Raw genomic sequence first — 16,729 nt, 5'->3', positions numbered from 1 at the left:
TTCTGTCCGTTTTCTCTTCGCTTTCTACTTTGGTTTCCTGCACTGCGATTATGTCAGTGTCATTTTCCAACAAGAGACGACTTAACTGGCACTGCCTCCTGCGGGATGCCAAACCCCTCACATTCAACGTAGCTACACAAAGGGGAACTGTCAGATTAACAGCCATTTTCAAATTAGCAAACAGCCGGAATGATACCCACACCTGGACAAGCAGTGATAGCAAAAACCAGCACAGGTCACATTCTACTTGTCCGCTAGGTAACGTCTTATACTGAGGACAGGCTGGCTGAACACACTTCGCGCCCCGCTAAGGCGACGACGATGTTGAAGGCGTCCGCCTATCAGGCGGTATCTTCGGCTTTGGTTTGAGGCCCAGTCGCCTCGTTATAGTGGTCTTCGGCGACGGCTCACTGCTGCTCGATGCTTCGTGTGTACATTGAGATTAATCGGTGGCCTCACGAGGCCTCTTTGCAGCTGCTTTAGCGGCTGCTGTCATTTCAACATCCTCAATGCCTTCGGGCTCATCTTTCGCGGTCGTCACTGGTGCGCTTACTAAAATCGCGTCCTTTCTCTCATTGACATTTTGGTCGTTAGTCGGCTTCCCAACCAGCACGCTCTTTACCTCACCAGATTGGCTGCCACCGGGCCCAGTGGTGTTTTCCGGAAGTGAAGACGCCTCAGAAGGTGTGCTGTCTGCCGCCGGTTCTTCGGTCGTTGCTCGGGATGCTGCATCGGCATCAGCATGGTACATTATGTGTTCAGCCATCTCGTCGCCTTTAACTTGGCTTGTTACCGCTGCATAGGATCGCACGCAGTCTTGTTCTTCATGGCCAAATCGTCGGCAGAATGCACAGCGTGGTATGCGACACTCGCGCCTGATATGTCCAGTTCCATTGCACCAGAGGCATAACTGGGGCCTTCCTGGTACATGCACGAGCGCTAAGTTTTCCGCGACGCGCACCTGATGAGGCAAGTCTTCAACTGTAATTCCAGGCTTTGGCAAGAGTGTCACCAAACGGGTGGTGGACCCTTAATCGTTACATCCCTGTACTCGCCACTTTTCTCGGGTGATATCTGTAACCTTTTCGTAAGGGGTTAACGCTGCTCGAACTTCGTCGTCGTGAACGAAATGCAACAGCCAATAAAGCTTCAGTCTGATGCCTTGGTTGCAGGGATCATAAACGACGCAGGGCTGGTCGTTCACGTTGAATGTTTCTGCCGCAAGCATCCTTTTCTTCGAAGCTTCATCACGGAAGGTCACCGCCCATGCATAGTTCATTTGGAAGGCGCCAAAAGCCACCACTTCCGGCAGCAGTGCAAGATGCCCGAACGCATCTCGAAAGTGGTCGACCCGATACGGCCTGGTTTTAACATCCGCGTGCAAAAATACTGCATACAAAACTGATGTACCTGAAGGCAGATGAGGCAAAACAACTTGATAATCCGGGTAAGGCTTATCCGTACACCTGGTGCCACGGCCGAGGGCTGCAGTAACCGCTTCTACGGAGCAAGGCATTCCGCGTCCGTTCACTGCGGTGGCCGGAAGTGGAACCCCACTCGGCCACCTCGCCCGGACCTTAGGTACTTCTCGTAAGATCTCAGTCAATCTTACATCTGCACCATCAACTGTGCGTGTTTTTCAGGGACAAAAAGCGCAAAAAGTTCGACGAGGGTGGGACTCGAACCCACGCGGGTAGAGCCCAATGGATTAGCAGTCCATCGCCTTAACCACTCGGCCACCTCGCCCGGACGTTAGGTACCTCTCGTAAGATCTCAGTCAATCTTACATCTGCGCCATCAACTGTTCGTGTTTTTCAGGGACAAAAAGCGCAAAAAGTTCGACGAGGGTGGGACTCGAACCCACGCGGGCAGAGCCCAACGGATTAGCAGTCCATCGCCTTAACCACTCGGCCACCTCGCCAGGACATTAGGTTTTTTTTTATTTAATGCCGGTCTTTGACATAACACTGAAAATACAAATATTACACGCATCTCAGAAATCCAAAAAGGCGAGAAAAAAAATTACAATAATGCCATCCGTTTGTATAGGACCGGCGTTGTCAAATTAAAATTCCTTCATGGCTGTGAGAGCTTCTAGCCTCGACAGCCAATCCGGTGGACATTCTTGCATTTTCTGTAGATCAACAAACCGCGACATAGATTCTCTGAAATATATATGAACCGGCCGTGCGTCGGGATCACAGTGGTACCCAGCCATTCGCGCCCGCCATATACAGTGGAGAGCATTCAACATAATGAAGTCATATGGGACCCCGTCTTCATCCTTAATAGGCAGATACCTGATCCCTTGGTGGTTTACGGGTAATTCTTTCTTCAGGGTTCGCTTCAAGACGTCCCAGAAGAACACAGCAGCCCAACAGTGCAAGAACACATGATCTATCGTTTCGGGCTTCTTGCAGATCAAGCAGTGAGAACCCCAGGGTACGAGACAGCCTCGTTCATCCATAAACGTCTTCACGGACAGGGTTCCAGTGTGGAGCCTAAAAAAGAAGGATTTTACCCCTGGTGGCACCTGCATGCGTTTAACCCGTTTAAGGACGTCCTGTCCTTGCCCTCCACTGTACATGGCTCTGTATAACGGCACTGGGAAAACAATGTCACACACATCTTTATACAGCGTTTTCCTTTTCACTTGACACAGGTAATCACTTGAAAAACGAACAGTAAGAAAACGCACACTGTCTACCACTTCCTTAAAATAGCCACGAAGTCTTCCGGTCATGCCGGCCGTACTGACAACATGTGCCGGCAATGCATCGGTCAATCTGAGCTGACATACGGTGCGCAGAAAAGGATCGCGCACATCGCGGAAAAACAAAAATCGGCTGACCAGTTGTCGAACAAAAAGATGCGCCAAACCCACACCCCCGTCCTTCACTCTTCTGAACAGATTTGTTCGACTGCACCTTTCCCAGGTTGAACCCCAGATGAACACCGCAAACACTCTGTGCAGCTTTTGCACATTTACTCTAGAACAATATAACGCTTGTATAACGTAGTATAACTTGGCGACTAAAAAGACGTTACAAACTGTCGCTCTTGCAAAAACAGACAGTCAATCCTACATCTGCGCCATCAAGTCGGCGTATTTTTCAGGGACAAAAAGCGCAAAAAGTTCGACGAGGGTGGGACTCGAACCCACGCGGGCAGAGCCCAATGGATTAGCAGTCCATCGCCTTAACCACTCGGCCACCTCTTTTTTTTTCTTTATTGCCGTTTTTGGACGCATAACACAAAGTAACATGATAAAACACTTCAGCCACACTTGGACTGACGCGAGTGGTGCTAAAAACTTTTCATTTGTGACAAATCATCAAACAGTGATATCCACTCTGGTGGATCAGTCTGAGCCCTGAAACATTCGCGAAGATAAACAACACTTTCGATGAAGTTTTCACGTGTGGATCTTGTATTTATGTCTGCATGTCGCACCTGCATTCGCGTTTTCCACAAACTGTGGAGGCCAAGAAGCATAATTAAATCGTAGGGTACTTCTTCACTTTCAACTGATAAGTACCGGATGCCGTAAGGACTTAAAGGTAGTTCCTTTTTAATCGTCCTCTGAAGGACATCCCAATAAAAAATTGGATCCCAACATTCTAGGAAAACATGTTCCACTGTCTCGGGCTTCCTGCATAACAAGCAGTTTGTTGTCCATGGCACGAAAAGACCCTTATCATGCAGCCAGGTTTTAACAGGCAGCGTACCGGAATGCAGTTAAAAAAAAAGGTTTTGACCACAGGTCTAACGGGCATGTTCTTAACTCTTTTTAAAATATCTTGCCCTGGGCCTCCAAAGTAAGGTGTCCGAAATATGGGTACTGGCAACATCACGTCAACCAACGCTTTGTACAGCTTTTTCTTATTGACATTACATAGGTATTCAGGGCTGAAACGTACTTCCAACATCTTGCACGAAAGTACAACCTCGCGCAAGTATCCTGTCACAGCACCACACATGTTATCACAGGAGACTATCCTTCCAGGGAGCAGTCTCTGTAGGCGCACTTGCATAACAGATCTTAGAAAGGGATCACTTTGATCACGCAAAAACATAAATCGCGAGACCACTTGACGCAAAAAAAGATGCGCCAGGCCCAGGCCTCCGCTTTTAACGGAAACAAACAGGTTAGTTCGGCTGGTTCTTTCCCAGGTGGACGCCCAAATAAAAACAGCAAAAACACGATGCATTTTTTGAATAGCTGTTCGGGTCGCACACAGCACATTCATGACATACCAGAGCTTCGAAATTAAAAAGACATTACAGATAGAGGCACGGGAAAACATTGATAGCTGTCTTCCTTGCCACGCGACCGCTTTCTCTTTTATTCTCGAAGTTTCTTCTTTCCAGTACGAGCTGGGATCCCGATAACAATCCAGAGGTACTCCTAGATACCGCGTTGGCAAGGTGGACCATCGAAGCCGAGAAAAACAACCCGGTGTTACGTCCCATTCGCCATGCCAAAAACCGGAGCTTTTTCCCCAATTGATCTGACTTCCAGTCTGAGCGCAGAATTTTTCAATCACAATTGTCGCTTCACAGATGCTCTGTCTATCAGCGCAAAACACCGCTATATCGTCAGCATACGCGAGTACTTTCACGTGTGATGACTGCAGTCTGTAACCTGAAATTCGGTCAGAGTTGATAATTGCCAGGCATAGTGGCTCTAAATACACTGCGAAAAGCAAGGGGGAAAGCGGGCATCCCTGTCTTACTGAAGAACGTACAGCAAGTTTGTCAGTGAGATCGCCATTAACTATAATGCGGGTCGTACAGTTCTTGTAGGCCATTTTTACGCCCTCTACTATAATGGCCCCTAGTTTGGAGTGTTCCAGGATGGAAAAAAGGATTTCATGGGAGACGCGGTCAAAGGCTTTCGCCAAATCGAGCTGCATCATTGCTATCTGACCGCCAACTGCATCGACACACTCTAATACGTTGCGTGCGACATGTATATTTGTAGCGATGCTACGGCCTTTAATTCCACACGTCTGGTGAGACCCTACCAATTTCGTGATCACAGACTGCAGTCTTTTTGCTAGAACCTTCATAAATACTTTGTAGTCGACGTTGGTGAGACTAATCGGTCGATATGACCCCACCAACAGTCGTTCTTCCGGATCATCAGTCTTGGGAATTAGAACGATGTGGGACGTATTGAAAGACAATGGAACCCGTTTGCGCTCATAAGCCTCAGTTATCACATGGAGCATGCACTGTGCAACAGGAAGCCGAAAGGTTTTATAAAAGGCCGCACTTAGCCCATCTGGCCCAGGAGCTTTCCCAGATGTTAGGTCGTCTATTGCTTTTTCTATCTCCTGTAAAGTTATAGGCAGTTCAAGACGTTCCTTAATTTCATCATCTAGTCTTGGCACCAGCCTCAAGAAGTCTACATGGAAGCCTTCTATGGTCTCGAGCTTATTGCTAAGAAGTTCTGTGAAATGTTCGGCTATAGCACACTGAATGTCTCTCGCATCTTCCGAAGTCCGGCCGTCAAATCGGATGCTCCTAATTTCTTTCTGGCAAGCGTATCTTTTCTCGTCTGATAGCGCTCGTTTTGTCGGCGTTTCGCCAGCCCACAATTTTTCAGACCTTGCGCGTATGACGGCGGCCCTATACCTGTCGGCGTCGATTCTTTCGAGCTGGCATTTCACTTCCCGTATTTCTTTCGTGAAAGTTCCCGGCGCGCTATTTTCCATGCTCAGCATCCATTCAAGTTGCCCGTTCATTTCTTTTTCTTTTTCTTTCTCTTTATAGCGAGCCACGCTGCTCTTTTCTATTGCTTTCATTTTTACCCACTCTTTGAACCCTTCCCATTCAGTTGCAAAACAAGCTGGCTGCGCGTCTAGCAGTTTGTCTAGCTTGGTCTTTACTTGCGTAATGAACCCTTCATCCTCCAAAAGCCTTGTGTTTAATTTCCATAAGTGCCAGTTAAAGCGCGATTTCCTGCCCTTCATTCCTAAAGTCATGCTCACAAGGCAATGATCACTGAAAGGCACAGGTTTAACGTCATAACTTGAGCATAGCGGCATAAGATCGACAGATACATACATTCTGTCTAGTCTCGCATGGCTCTCCCGCTGAAAGTGCGTGTATTCTGGGTGGGTCCCAGTGGAAAACACATTGCCAACATCCTCGAGACCATACTCATGCACAAAAGTATTCAAAACTTCAGAGCTCTTGTCTCTCAGTGGCCTAAACTTCACTCTGTCAGCTGCGGCGCACACACAGTTGAAGTCTCCCAGTACAAGCAAAAACTTGTCGCCATTCAACCATGGCTCAAGGGATTCAAAGAAAATTTTACGCTCGCTTTCTACATTAGGAGCATATACACAAACAATTCGCCAACAAAAATTCGAAAATGTGAAATCAGCAATCAAAAGGCGACCACTTGGGCATGCAAATACAGCCTCTACGTTCACTCTTAACGTCTTGCGTATGAATACAAGGCACCCACCCGACGTCCCAACAGAATGACAAACGCAAACATGAAAGTTTGCTTGAAAGGAAGACACCATGCGGTCAGTGTGCTCTTGGCTCTCTATTTTCGACTCTTGTAAAGCAATTATATCAATATCGTTATCCAGAAGAAGGCGATTAAGCTGGTATTGTCGCCTTCTTGCTCCCAGACCTCTGACGTTCAAGGTCGCAACTCGAAGTGGAGCAACAAGATTAAAAGCCATGTCTTAGAAGAAGAAACGCCTCTATCCGCATGGTGCCTACCTTCATGGTTGACGTAGCCTTCCTCACGACTGCCAGGACCTCTTGACACCGGTCAACCAACACAACCGGCGCTGACACCGACCAGGACACTGTGTTACTACGGAGGCGGTTTCCCCGCCTTCCGCGTGTCGGCCGGAATGTTCGGCCGCGGTTTTAAAGACGAGCGTCTCAGTCCCCCTGCCTTCGGCGGAGGCTCATCGCCGCTACCGCCAGGCTGCAGCTTGACGTCTCCGCTTTCTTCATGCGGACGTTTTCCAGCAATGGTGCTCGCCGCTTCCTGGTTCGTCTCCATGGTATCAATGCCGGGGGTCTCCACGCTGCTTTCTTTAGCGTCCGCGGCTTTCGCCGCCTCCTTTGCCTTGTCATCGTCGTCCTGTTCAGGCTTATGCTGCGCCTGTACACTACCATCTGTTGCGCCGGACGGCCCCGCCTTCTGCTTCACCAGAGTCGTGAATGATGGCCGAGTCTGGCGCTGTGGTTGTCCACCCACACGGGCTGCTTCCTCAGCATCCGCCTCGTCCATCAGCATCTCGGACGAGTCCTCGCTGGTTCCCGGGCCTGTAATGCTCGCGTAAGTGCGAGTACACTGGTCGTCTTCGTGCCCGAAGCGTCGGCAGGTTCCGCAACGCGGGACTCGACATTCCTTGCGGATGTGGCCCGTACCGCGACACCGAAGGCACAGCGGGGGTCTGCCTGGTACCACGACAAGCGCCAACTCACCGCCAACGCTCAGCTGGTGTGGCAAGTCATCCAACTTCACGCCCGCTTTCAACTTGAGGGTGACAAGCCGGGTGGTTGATCCCTTCTCTGTCATACCTTGCACACGCCAGCGCTCCCGGCCTACTTCGGTAACTTTCCCATAGGGCGCAAAGGCGACACGCACGTCCTCATCAGGCACATTGTGTAGAAGCCAGTGGAGCTTCAGTCGAACGTCCTGGTTCGCCGGGTCAATCACCAGGCAGCGCCGGTTTTTTACACGCAGCTCCCCGATGCTCGAGATCTTCTTCACCGCGTCCGCGTCCTTGAAAGTGATAGCCCAGACATGGCTCATGCGATACGCCCCCAGGGCGATAACATCCGGAAGAAGCGAATGCGGTGCCAATGCGTCACGGAAATCTTCAATCCGGTACGGTCGCGCCGTAATATCAGCGTGCAAAAAAACTGTATTTAAAACATAACGACCTGTTGGCAGACCTGGCAGAACAACTTGGTAGGTGCCCTCCTGTTCCATCGTCCTGTTTTCGCGGCTAGAAAAGGCCGCTGAAGCCGCTCCAACGGAGCCCGTCATCATGCGTCCGTCACGCTCGGTGGCCGGAAGCAGAATCACCACTCGGCCACCTCGCCCTTTTTTTTATTATTACCTTTCTCAGACAAAGCAATACCATCACAAATCCACACTACATAGGGTAATTAAAAACGCTTGCCCGCTTTGGGTAAGCTTGGGTATTTAAAACCGCTTCAGGTGTACAAGAGCATCTAATACAGGTATCCATGCTGGTGGATCAATCTGTGCTTTATACATCTCACGAATAAACGCAATACTTTCTTTGCAGTACTCTCTGGCTGGCTGTGCGTTCATATCTGCATGATACACTGCCATTCTCGTTTTCCAGATGCTGTGAAGACATAAAGCCATAAACATGTCATGCGGTACCCCTTCATCATTATCGGTTGGGAGGAAGCGGATGCCATATGTGGTAATCGGTAACTCTTTTTTTAAAGTACGTTGCAGTATGTCCCATAAGAAGGTGGCATCTACGCAATCAAGAAAAATATGGTCGATAGTTTCTGGTTGCTTGCACAATAAGCAGTTTATCGTCCAAGGCACGAAGATACCCTTCTGCTCTAACCACGGTTTAACGGGCAGAGTTCCGGTGTGCAAGTAAAAGAAGAACGTTTTCACCGTGGACCGTACTGGCATCCGCTTCACCCTTTTCAGTACGTCTTTGCCTGCTCCTGTTGACAACATGGTGCGATACAGTGGTTCTGGCATACATACATCAACAACATCTTTGTACAGTTTCTTTCGTGTGACATTGCTTAGATACTGTAATGAGAACCGTGCTACGAGAAACTCGTAAGACCAGACGACTTCTCGCAGGAAGCCTCGTACTTTCGGCCCATCAACCCGATCAGACGACACAATAAACGCTGGCATAACGTCACACAATCGCATTTGAATCACAGTACGTAGGAAAGCATTGCTTTGCTCTCCCATAAAGAGAAATCTGGACACTACCTGTTTTAGAAACAAATGCGCCAAGCCCAGTCCGCCACTTTTCACTGACCGGAATAAATTTGTACGGCTTGTACGTTCCCAAGTTGATCCCCATATATACACTGCTAGAACTCTGTGGAGTCTTTGAATGCTTGCTCTCGTCGCACACAGTACTTGCAGAACGTACCAAATCTTGGCTACAAGAAAAAGGTTACATACTGTTGACCTTGCAAATATAGATAAGTGTCTCCCTCCAAATTTGGTCGATTTTTCGTTTATTTGTTCCGTTTCATTTCTCCAATAATCACTAGTGTCTTTGTAGTGATTTAAAGGGACCCCGAGGTATTTCGTTGGCGAAACCATCCACTGCATGCTTTCAAAGACGTCCGGGGTATCGTCCCAATCCCCATGCCAAAAGCCCAAACATTTGCTCCAGTTGATAACGCTTCCGGTCACTTTACAAAAACTCTTCGCCACACTGATGGCATTCCTGACACTGTCTTGGTCAGAACAGAAAACTGCAATATCGTCATCGTACGTAAGTAGCTTAACCTCGCTTGTGCTCAACGTAAAATCTTTTATTGCACTCGATGACATCATTTTCAGACAGAAAGGCTCCAGGTACAGCGCGAACAATAAAGGAGACAAAGGGCATCCTTGCCTAACAGAGGACTTTATCTGGAAACTGGCAGTTAATGATTTATTAATTTTAATCCTGCTAGAAATGTCTGCGTGACACATTTCTATACCTTCTGATAGGACCTTCCCGACATTGATGTGTTCTAGAATGTTGAAAAGGACTTTATGCACAACTCTGTCGAATGCCTTGTCTAAATCCAGTTGTACCTAGGCGACCTTCCCGCAGTACGCATCACAGCACTCCAGGACGGTTCTAGCCACGTGTATGTTTGTTACAATGGACCTTCTTTTATGCCGCAAGTCTGATGCGGCCCCACAAGCCTGGTTATAACACTTTGCAGTCTCCTACCCAAAACTTTAGCGAACATCTTGTAGTCCGTGTTCGTTAGGGTTATCGGTCGATACGCTCGTACATAGAGCAAGGCAGCTGGATCATCTGTCTTTGGAAAAAGTACAACATGGCTCTGCCTGAAAGAAGGAGGCAACTTCTTTGTTCTGTATGCCTCCTTGATTACGTTATGCAGGACAACTGCTATCTCCGTTTTAAAAGCCTTGTAGAATTCTGAGCCAAAACCATCAGGGCCTGGCGATTTCCCTGTACTCAATTCATCGATTGCCCCCTCAATTTCTGCAACGCTAATTCGTGCTTCGAGATTCGTTTTAACTTCTGCTTCAAGTTTTGGCATGTGTCTCAAGAAATCGCTTTGAAAACCTTCCACAATCTGTGGTTCGTGGCCTACTAAATCACGATACTAATCAACAAATGCGCGACGTATCAGTTCCTCGTCTTGCACAACTTCATCTCTGTACATTATCGCTTTAATTTCGTTGCGCGACGCATAGCTTTTTTCATCTGATAGAGCGCGTTTGGTCGGGGTTTCACCCATATACATTTTTTCCGCACGCGCTCGTACAACTGCGCCCCTGTACTTTTCTGTATTAATAATTTCTAGTTTGTTTTTAATTTCTTTTATTTCTCTGGCAAAGTTACCCGGGGCTGTAGCTTCTGCATTCAAATAAAAATCAAGCTGGCTTTGGAGCCCAGTTTCTTCTTTGTTTTGCTTCCTCCGCAATGCCCCGGCTCTTTCGATGGCTGAGATTTTTGCGTTTTCCTTAAAATGTTCCCATGCGTCCGCACAACACTCCGGTTCATTTGCCAGTAGGTCTCCAATTTTTCCTTTTGTTTCCTTCAAATATACCTCATCATTGAGGAGTTGAACATTGCATTTCCACAGCTGCCAGTTAAATTTTGCCGGTTTCCTCGGACCTAGCGCACACACAACCAAACTATGGTCGCTAAAGAAAACATTTTGAATGTCATACTTTTTGCAGACGGGTGCCAAATCTGCCGAAACATAAACACGATCTAATCTAGCGTGGCTGTCCCCCTGGTAGTGGGTAAACCGAGGCAATGTGCCATTTGACAGGAAGCACCCTACATCTTCTAACAGGTGACTTTCAGTCAGCACATTTAGTACCGACACACTCGCATCTCGTATCGGTGCATCTCTTGTCCTGTCTTCTACTCTGGATACGCAATTAAAGTCCCCCATCATTATAATTGCCCTGTCACAATTCAGATAATGTTCAACACTTTCGAAAAAACAATCGGCGCTCACTTGATGCATTTGGGGCATGTAAACAAACTATTCGTAACTTCTAGGCTTTCAACGTTATGTCACGTACAATAAGTCGTCCAGTGTCACACGCGTACACACTATCAACAGATATGCCTGTGGTGTGCTTCAGGAACAGCGCACAACCACCGGCTGCACCTACTGCATGCGCAACGCATACATTGTAGTACGCCCTAAAAGGTTAAACCATGCGGCTTGTTCCTTCCTGACTTTCGATCTTCGTTTCCTGTATGGCAATTACGTCCAATTCGTTTTCTACAAAAAGTCGAGTCAGCTGGTATTGTTTTCTCCGTGTCGACAGGCCCCGCACGTTAAGAGTGCCTACATAAAGAGGCGTTTGGGGAGTAACAGCCATTTTTTTAATAAACACAAACCGCATAGTATACCTTGCTTATCACAAGACGGCAAAACACTCACATTTTTATAGAAAATCCCAGTTGTTCCAGCCATTTTGATTAGAATTTAGATCTCGCCGTGACGACGTCAACGCACTGTCTTTCCGATCCCTTCCGCTGATAGTGTCCGGTAGGAGAAAAAGAAGGCTCGACACCTTGTCACGTCGCCGGCGGGGCCGGCGGTTTCCGCTCGGGCCGTGGCTCGAGTGGTATTTTCGGTGCGGGTTTAAATGTAGTCCTTCGATGGGGTGTCGTTTTCCCAGGCGGCTCATCCGTTGCATTCTGGTCGGCCTTGTGCCCTTCTTTTCCGTCCTCATAGAGTCGTTTTGGTGCAGGGCTGCTGGCACTTGCCATAATGACGTCTGTAGTCTCAGGGCTTTGCTCGACACTCGCGCCAGGTGCAATGTACTGGCTTGTTGGAGCGCCCATCGCCAGTGTCTCTACAGACTCTGTTGAAGCGATGACTGTGTCTTCCGCAATAATGACTGCAGCCTCTTGCTTCACATGTGACACGTTTGCTGCACCAATAGTTCGCGAGCTGTCTGCCTCGGGGGTAGTTTCGGCCGCGTCTGCCCCGTCCATTAGATGTTCCGTCGACAGTTCATCGCTTGCTTTGACTCCGGCCACGTTTGCGTAGGTTCGCACGCAGACGCTTTCATTGTGGCCATATCGCCGACCCACCTCGCCCGGACGTTGGGTACCTCTCGTAAGATCTCAGTCAATCCTACATCTGCGCCATCAACTCAGCGTAGTTTTCAGGGACAAAAAGCGCAAAAAGTTCGACGAGGGTGGGACTCGAACCCACGCGGGCAGAGCCCAATGGATTAGCAGTCCATCGCCTTAACCACTCGGCCACCTCGCCCCTTTTCTCCCTTATTGTAAGTCCTCAACATAACAAACATTCCTTAAAAGATATACAAAAAGACAAAACAAAACAGGAATGAATACAAAAATCGAACAATAAACAGTACTATACACATGCGTTGCTGTCGGCTACTATGGAATGACGTTGTCTTATTAAAATTCCTTGAGTGCTGTCAGGCGTTCAACCCTGGACAGCCACTCAGGAACAGGCAGTTGCAATTTCTGCACTTCCACATACCATTGCATGCATTCCCGGAAGTATGCACGCGCCGGTCGGGCATCCGGGGCACAATGGTAGCCCGCCATTCTTGGGTGCCATAAACAGTGGAGGCCCGTAAGCCTGATGACGTCGTACGGAAAACCTTCGTCGTCACTTACTGGCAGAAACCTGATTCCGTGGGGATCTATCGGTAACTACTTTTGTAGAGTCCTTTGCAGCACGTCTCAGAAAAAACCCCTTCCCAACAGTCAATGAAGATATGTTCTATGGTTTCTGGTTGTTTACAAATAAGGCAATGTGTTCCCCATGGCATGTAGAACCCACGTTGTTCCAAGAAGATTTTAACAGGTAAAGTGTCGCTGTGTAATTTGAAAAAGAACGATTTCGTGGCTGGTTGAACTGGCATCATCTTCACTCTTTTCAATACGTCTAGGCCTGGGCCTCCACTGTACACGACTCTGTACATGGGTGCAGGCAAGAGACTGTCGCACAAATCACGATATTGCTTTTTCCGTTTTGCACTCCACAAATATGCACTTGAAAAACGAACGCGTAAAAAAGAAACACTCTGAACTATTTCACTAAAGAAACCATGGACTGCTCCTGGCATTATTTCCGTACCTACAACGAATTCGGGAAGTGATCTTGACAGCCTCATTTGGATCATCGTGCGCAGAAATGGGTCGTTTGTATCTCGAAACAAGAAGAATCTATTCACCAGTTGACGCAAAAAGAGGTGCGCCAACCCCAGACCACCATCCTTCACACGTCGGAAGAGATTATCTCGGCTGCATCGCTCCCAGCTCGATGCCCACACGAATACAGCGAACACACGGTGCAGTTTCTGCACATTAATCCGAGAGCACTGTAGGAGCTGCATCACGTACCAGATCTTTGTCACGAGAAACATGTTGCACGCTGTAGCTCACTCGAACATGGACAAGTGAACCGCGTTCCATCGGTCGGCCTTTTCTTTCAGTTCTTTTGTCCGCTCCTTCCAGTACTCGCTATTGTCCTTGTAGGCATCAAGGGGTGCGCCAAGGTACTTAACTGGAGTCGTGACCCAGTTTACATTCCAGAAGTGGTCTGGTGTGGACGGCCATCTCCCATGCCAAAACCCCAAACATTTCTGCCAATTCACGAATCTATTAGTGGCGTTACCAAACTGTCTAACGATGCTCACAGTGTTCAATACACTTTGCTTATCTTTACAGCACACAGCCACATCGTCAGCGTATGCCAATAGCTTCACCTCTGCTGATTGAAGATCCCTTAATGCATTCATTTTCGATGATGGCGTGACATAGCGTTTCTATTTAAATACAAAACAGGAGTGGACTGAGTGGACAACCCTGGCGAAAGGAGCGCTTCACGTTAATGGGGGCCTCCAACGTCTGATTATTTATAAGTCTGGTATAGCAGCTCCGGTACGCCATGGTCACCCCCTCAGTGATTATGTGGCCAAAATTAACGCGTTGAAGGATGGTGAGCAATATCTCGCGTGAAACGCAATAAAACGCTTTCGCCAAGTCAAGCTGGAGGATCACTACTGCACCACACATGGCGTCACAACACTCCAGCTAAAACTTGGTCTTATGAATGTTAGTTAAAATGGTTCTGCCGCGAATGCCACACGTCTGGTGGGGGCCGACTACTTCTTTAATAACTGACTGGAACCGTCGTGCCAACACCTTCATCAACATTTTGTAGTCGCAATTAGTAAGCGCTATGGGTCTGTAGGAGGAAAGTTGCTTGAGCTTTTCGGTGTCTTCTGTTTTCGGTATTAGTACGGTATGGGACTGGCCAAAAGATGGTGGAAGTATTTTCAGTTCGTATGCTTCGTTGTAAACGTCGGTTAAGATATGAACTAGGTGGCCTTTAAAAGATTTGTACCAGGCGGCCCAAAGACCGTCTGGACCTGGCGACTTGCCAGGATTCAGGTCTTCGATGGCCTTCATCACTTTATGTTCTGTTAATGGTCGTTCTAAGGTTTCTTTAACTTCAGACGACAGCTGTGGCATTCGTTGCAAAAATAAATTATTGAAATCGTGCATGTTGACCGGCCTGAATGCAGAAAGTTTTTTTGTAATGCTCAAAGAACGCATGCCCTATGTTATTGTTATCGGTTAATACCAGCCCTTCATATTCGATGGCCTCAATCTGCTTACGTCTGGAATGTTTTTTTCTAGTCCCAGTGCTCTTTTCGTTGGCGTTTCCCCGCATGTTAGTCTTTCTGCTCTAGCACGCACGAGTGCGCCTCGATAGCGCTCTTCGTCGAACACTTCATGCTTTTTCTTAACAGCGCGCATATCGTCTTGATAAGCGCCCGGTTGAGTGCATTCCAGCGTCGCCAATTTTTCCAGCAATGTTTCTATATCCTTTTCTCTGGCCTCTTGTCCATAACGCAGCACGCTACTTCTTTCAATTGCTTTCATTTTAATGGTTTGCTTCAACAACTCCCATTCCTCGCCAAACTTTACAGAACTGTCCGTTGCAAAAGAATTGAGAGCAGCCACTACCTTTTCATTAAAAGTTTCATCCCGTAGCAGCTCAGCATAGATTTTCCACAGTTCCCAAACGAATTTGTTTCGTTCTTTCTTGCTGCCTACCCTGCATTTTACCAGGCAGTGGTCCGAGAATGATATGGCCGTAACTGCATAGCACTGGCATTTTCCTACTTAATCGTATGATAGATAGATCCGGTCTAATCGTGCGTGACTTGTGCCCTGAAAGTGACTGTACATCACGTCTCGGTCAGCCCGAAAACACTCAGCGACATCTTCTAATTCGAACTCATGTATAATTTGTGCGAGGATATCGCTGCTTTTGTCATAAACTACGCGTCGCGTAGACCTATCCTCAGAATTCAATACGCAGTTGAAATCCCCTACACAGGCTATCATTTTTTCCACATGGAAATGATGCTTTAAACTCAAAAAGAAATTTGCTCTCTCTTGCACAGTATTAAGCGCATAAATGCAAAACACGCGCCATTGGACATTACAATAGCTGAAGTAACAAAAGACAAGTCGACCAGAAGTGCAGGAGAAGTAACCCTCTATGACAAGACCAGGGAGCTTCCTCACGAATGGCACACACCCTGCCGAAGTCCCTAAGTTGTGGCTCACTACCGTATAGTAGTTATACGTGAACCCTTGCACCATGCTCCCGGTCTCCTCCTCGCCGTCCACTTTGCTTTCTTGCACGGCTAAAACGTCGAGGTCATGGTCCACTAGTAGTCTGTAAACCTGACTCTGTTTCATTTTGGCGGCCGGACCTCGAACGTTTAGCGTGCTCGGCCACTTAACCCGTACGTCAGCTACAGCTCGTGAGAAAGAAGTCAATCGAGCATGCGCGCTATGAGCTCGGCGTACTTTTCAGGAAAAGAATGGCAGGAACATCGACCATGGTGCACTTCGAGCCCACGTGGGCAGATCTCGATGGATTAGAAGTCCATCGCGTGAACCACTCGGCCACTTTTTTTTATTACCGTTTTCATTGTACGTACAAAATTTACACACTTTAAAAATGGTAAAAGTGCCTACCAGTGTGTGGTGTGAACGTGGCTTCAAAACTGCCCAAGTTTAGTAAGCTCGTTTAATAATCCAATCAATTCTGGCTTTTCTTTTTGTGCATCGTATACTTTTTTTATGCAACAGTTCAATGAAAAGCTCACGAGTACTTCGAACATGTACATCCGCGTGCCTAACGGCCATGCGCATGCGTCACAGGCTGTGCAGCACTAACAACATAAACATGTCGTAAGGCACCCCTTCGTTTTCAGTTGGGAGAAAACAGATGCGATATGGTGTTATTGCCAAGTCTTTCTCTATAGCTCGCTGCATGACATCCCAGTAGAACAGGGCGTCCCTGCAGTCTACGAATATATGTTCAATTGTTTCTTCCTTATGGCATATTTAACAACCTACAGACCAGGGAATAAAAATACCTATTTCCTGAAGCCCCGGTTTTAATTGTAGTGAATTTGAATGTAGTTGAAAAAATAATGACT

The 16,729-nt window shown here is 47.7% G+C and overlaps 4 non-coding genes across 4 annotated transcripts; all 4 read right to left on the bottom strand.

Annotated features, from left to right (window-relative positions):
* Window positions 1–1,664: 1,664 nt before the first annotated feature.
* Window positions 1,665–1,746, bottom strand: TRNAS-GCU (transfer RNA serine (anticodon GCU)). Its single transcript has one exon. It is a non-coding gene; the product is annotated as a tRNA-Ser (tRNA).
* Window positions 1,747–1,839: 93 nt separating this feature from the next.
* TRNAS-GCU (transfer RNA serine (anticodon GCU)) lies at window positions 1,840–1,921 on the bottom strand. The gene has a single exon. It is a non-coding gene; the product is annotated as a tRNA-Ser (tRNA).
* Window positions 1,922–3,138: 1,217 nt separating this feature from the next.
* TRNAS-GCU (transfer RNA serine (anticodon GCU)) lies at window positions 3,139–3,220 on the bottom strand. The gene has a single exon. It is a non-coding gene; the product is annotated as a tRNA-Ser (tRNA).
* A 9,193-nt stretch (window positions 3,221–12,413) lies between these two features.
* TRNAS-GCU (transfer RNA serine (anticodon GCU)) lies at window positions 12,414–12,495 on the bottom strand. Its single transcript has one exon. It is a non-coding gene; the product is annotated as a tRNA-Ser (tRNA).
* Between the last annotated feature and the right edge of the window lie 4,234 nt (window positions 12,496–16,729).

This window comes from Dermacentor albipictus, chromosome 1 (genome assembly GCF_038994185.2).
Source record: "Dermacentor albipictus isolate Rhodes 1998 colony chromosome 1, USDA_Dalb.pri_finalv2, whole genome shotgun sequence".
NCBI classification, from domain to species: Eukaryota; Metazoa; Arthropoda; class Arachnida; order Ixodida; family Ixodidae; genus Dermacentor; species Dermacentor albipictus.
The sequence above is the reverse complement of the archived record's forward strand: the minus strand, read 5'-3'. Positions and strand labels throughout refer to the sequence as shown.